Source organism: Centruroides vittatus, unplaced genomic scaffold (assembly GCF_030686945.1).
Source record: "Centruroides vittatus isolate TY-2023 unplaced genomic scaffold, ASM3068694v2 contig_847, whole genome shotgun sequence".
Classification (NCBI taxonomy): Eukaryota; Metazoa; Arthropoda; class Arachnida; order Scorpiones; family Buthidae; genus Centruroides; species Centruroides vittatus.
The window spans coordinates 173,766-178,646 of record NW_027122552.1 but is presented as its reverse complement, the minus strand read 5'-3'; positions in this window follow the sequence as shown (position 1 = coordinate 178,646).

Genomic DNA, 4,881 nt, shown 5'->3' with positions numbered 1-4,881 from the left:
CTTAGCAAAAGACTTAGCCCTGAGTTAGAAACGGAAAGAAGAGGGAGGAGTTAGGGGATTAGATGGAAGAGGAAATAAAGAAAGATAGGAAAGTTGGGAAAAAAAAAGCAACCTTGAGGCTCCCATGGGACTTATGGGCGCCTGCGTCTCCGAATTCAAAATACCAAGGGTACAGTAATATTAGTGTCTTACAAAGTAACAAAAATACAATTGTAGAGTAATTGTGGAAGGACTTATTCCACTTTCGCAAACAAAACATATTTACAATATTTACAATATGAAACCCGGCTTGGGTTTCTGAGAGATCACTCAGTCGTGGGTTCCAACAATTGGACTTACAATGGTGCAGTTTGGAGACAGTCGACCAAGCAATTGATGTGAGTTATAACTGTACTTGACACACTTGTTTATAGCAGAATTACTAGTATCATTTATTCTTCTTTTCGTTGTTTTATTGGGCAGACTACGTGGGTCGGGTTCCTTTCAGTCGCTGTCCTCAGTTGTTGAGTTTGTGCTATGTTCTTCTCCTTCCTCGTCTTCGCTTGTATTTTGTTCGGTTTCACGAGTATCGTCCTGTGTCCGAATCTTCTGTCGATGATATGGCCGTATGAGAGTTTCTGTGTCTCGAATGTATTGTTCGAGTGCTCTAAACAAGGTTTTATTGTTCACAATTTCTGTTTCCTTTGGAGGCCAGTTGAATCCTGCATATAGGCATTTCATTTGGAATTGTTCCCGTTCTTTCTCGTATTTTTTGCATTCGTATAAGTAGTGGTACACGTTGTCTTCTTTATCCTCGTCTGTTTCGCAGTACATATTGTCAATTTTCCGAAAACGGAAGAGATAGGAACCAAAGTTCCCGTGTTGTGTGAGGCACTGAGTTATTCCAAAGGATGGATTGAAGTGCTTGTTTTTAATTCTGTCCGTGATGTTTGGGAAAAATTTGTAGCACTGTCTACCCGTTTGTGAGTGGGTCCACTCCTCTTGCCAAAGACTGGTCGTGATGGTTTGAATTTTCCGTTTTATTTCTTTGTGCGGGAGCCTTTTGTAACCAGTTTCTGTGTCTGATGTTGTAGCCCGTTTGGCTAGTTTATCGGCCAATTCGTTATATTCGTTACCTCGGTGGGCTCGAATCCAATTGAAGTTAATCTTTTGGTGTTCGTTCAAAAGATCCGCTAGGTTAATTAGTTCGTTTGCCAGTTTGGAGTTTCTTCGTTTTTCTTCTAGTATATGTAGAGTTGCCTTACTATCCGTGTATAACGCAATCGGATTCTTGTACTGGTTTTTATTTTGTTGTATGTGTTTAAGGGCCTTGAATATGGCAAACATCTCAGCTTGCATAATTGTGCAGTGCCTCTCGAGCCGGATTGATGCTTGGTATCTGGTTTTGTTATTGTTATCTTTTATTACTATTCCACTCCCAACTCCTGAGGGTGTAGAAGACCCGTCAGTGAATATCTTCCAGTGTGTGTTGTTTCTGGTTTCCTGATTTCCGAGACTTATCTCGTATGTTTCGATTTGTGCAGGATTCACTATCGCTTTCGTTTTCTCAACTTCCTCTGTATCATAGTTGATGATATTGTCAATCAGTTGTTTGTCATTGGGGAGAGCGCCATTTTTGATTTGGTTTTGTTTTTCTTCCTCTGATAACCTGATTAGATTGCTTGTTTTGAGGTTCCATTCCCAGATTAATTCTTTTGCCTTCCAGTGAATTGGTTTGATATTTGCCAAGATTAATAGGGCATCTGTTGGGGCGGTTCTGTAAGCTCTGCAACATCTGATGGCTGCTCTCCTTTGTATGGCTAGAAGGCGACGTTTATTATGAATTTTTTCTATTGCTTCCCCCCACACTTGGACGCCGTATAAAATCGCCGGCTCGATCGCCCCCTTGTAGATGAGCTTCGTGCTTTTGGTATTCATCCCCCATGTGTTTCTATTTAGGTGTTCTAACCAGTTGGCTCTCTCGATTATTTTTTTGTAGGTCTCTTCTATATGAGTCTTCCAGCTCAACGCCCTATCGAAGTAAATTCCCAAATATTTCATATTTTGAACATTCTTGATGTTGTTGTTTCCTATTTTTATGCCAATTGACTTTTTTAATTGTGTTCTCTTATTTTTCCGTGTGCAGACAATGGCTTCACTTTTGTGATGGTTAATAGGTTGTTTATTACGTTGACTCCATTCGTTAATTTTGTCTAATATTTTGTTCGCTTCCTCTTTGAGTCTGTCGCAGTTTTGGTGTGCCACCATAACCAGCAGGTCATCCGCAAACGCCTGAATTCGTGTGTTATCAGTGTCAGGGTTTTCGTCCAATAATGTATCAAAAGCAAGGTTCCAGAGGCCTGGTCCGGCTCTGGAGCCCTGTGGGCAACCTCTTTCGATTTGTCTAGTGATGCTAAAGCTTTTGGTATGGTAATCTGCTCGACGGTCGTCTAGGTAATCTTGTATTATGGCCTTTATATTTTGTGGGCATTGCGTTTCGTTAAGTCTTTTGAAAACCGAAGGCCACCAGAGGTAGTCAAACGCCTTCTTGAAATCGATTTTTATTAGTAGTGCGTGCTGGCCTTTTCCCCATGCCCTGAGAACGAATTCTTTTACTTTTGTTGCAGCTTGTATTGTTGAATTTCCTTGTCTAAAGCCATATTGGTTTTTGTTCATGTGTCCATTTTTATAGAGGTGCCAGTTTATTCTTTTAATTAAGAGCCCATCGAGAATTTTCCCCATCACCGGTAGTAGGCTGATGGGGCGATAGTCGTCTGGTTTATTGGGGTTTTCAGTTTTCGGAATCAATTTTATGTTTGCCTGTTTCCATTTTGTGGGAAAAACTCCCAACCTGAGGCATTCATTAAATAAATGTACCATTGCAATAGGAATTTTCTTATGTACTTCCTTGATAGTTTCTGCCGTAATATCATCTAAGCCCGGCGATTTGTTGTTTGCTAGGGATTTAATTGCTTGTTGTACCTCTTTGAAGGTGAAGGGTCTATCATTGTTGTTTGAAGATGGTTGTAGGGATTGTTTTCTTATTTCCGTGTGGATAGTTGTTTCCGTTGTCATGTCATCCTTCGGGAAGTGGTGATCTAGAATTCTTTGGATATTTTCCTTTATTGTTATTTCGTTATCGTCGTTTGTAATTATATCTGGGATATATGTCTTTTTTCGTTTTTTGAAGATAATTTGGTAAGGTTCGGTCCATGGGTCGTTTTTGTTAATTTTCCCGCAGAAATCTCTCCATGCTGTTGTTCTTTGTTTATTTATCTCTTTCTTGTAATTTCGCAGCTTTCTGTTGTATTCTTTCCTGAGATTTTCTCTGTCGATTTCGTTTGCGCTTTTTATTAGTTTTTTCCTTGTCGCTCTAATTTCTTTCTTTGAATTAGTTAGTTCTATTGTCCACCAGATTGTTCTTTTTTTATTTATTTTCTTGGTGGTGGTTGCCTCAGCTTTTGCATTTTTAATTATTGTCGTTATATCATCCACGTACTTCTCTAGTTCCTGTTTGTTGTTTACCCTGTAAGGTTGGTATGCTCTCCATTGTATTGCAAAGTTTTCCTTAAATAAGTCCCAATTTGTTATTTTACTGTAGTTGTTGTTGTTGCTGGTATTTGTTGAAGTTAAGTGGATTTCGGTTAGAATATATCTATGATCGCTTGCTGATGTTTTTAGTAATGTTTCGCAGTTTTCGATTTTATGGCTGAGATTTCCTGTGTTTAGCACAATGTCAGTCCAGCCTTCAGCAAAGCCGGTATAGAAAGTTGGGTGAGTTGTCATATTGGATGAAACCATATCTAGTTCGTCCATTAGGTTGTTTAGCAGTCTTCCTCTCTTATCCTCTTTCTGGTGAAACCATGTTGCCGACTTTGCATTGGCATCTCCGATTACTATTATGTGTTGTCCTTTTAGTTGTTTCAGTATAATTTCCAGGTCGGTTATACATTTCTCGTCTTTCTCATATGGTGAAAAGTAGATACTAAGGAGGAAAATGGGTTCCTGTTGTTGGATTATTGTTGTCGTTATGTTTTCATTGCTGAGGTGTAGGATGAGTGCAATATCGATGTTTTCTTTTCGAGCTATTATTCCACTCTTTTGCCTGCCGTGTTTGTTGTTGGCCATCACTCTCCAACTATTGAATCTTACGATTTTATTGTTTACGGTGTATGGTTCTTGGATGGTTATTAAGTCTATGTCCATATCATTTGCTGTTTTTATAACTAGAGAGCTTGCTGCTTTGCTTTTTTGTACATTAATTTGAAGTATTTTGATTATTCCAGTTCGTTCTTCTTGTTGAGACTGTGTTGGGTAAGTTGTCAGAGTGTTACATTGGTTGCAGTTATAGTCCATAATCTGTTTTCCTGATGGCTGCTATCTTTGTTCTTCTTATATACGGGCAGTTTGGGTGTAATGCCACATGGTTGGTGGGCTGTTTTTTGTTTTATGGCAGTTCTTTATTATTTTTGTAACAATTGATACATTGTGGCGGTTCCTGTTTCCTGTCACATTCTGTGTATCTGTGGTCACTGCCACAATGAGTGCAGTGTTGTTGCCCTGTACAGTTTTTTGCCATATGGCCCACACCACAACATCAGTAGCAACGTAAAATTGGGACAAAATCATCGACTTTGATGGTGGCCCAGCTGATGGAGATGTATCTTTCCCGTATGAAGACGTTCCTTAACTTAGGTGTCACTGACAATACAACATGTCTGCAGTTCTCATTAGTTTTTCCCCTCGTTATGACCGTTCGTATTTGACATTCCTCTCTGAAGGTGTCTTTGTCTGTGTTTTCACATAGGTCATTTTGCTCATATATGTATGGCACTATGTTGTCTTCTGTTACAGATTGTGGCACGTTCAACAGTATAATTCTAGGTTTTTTCCCTTGTATTG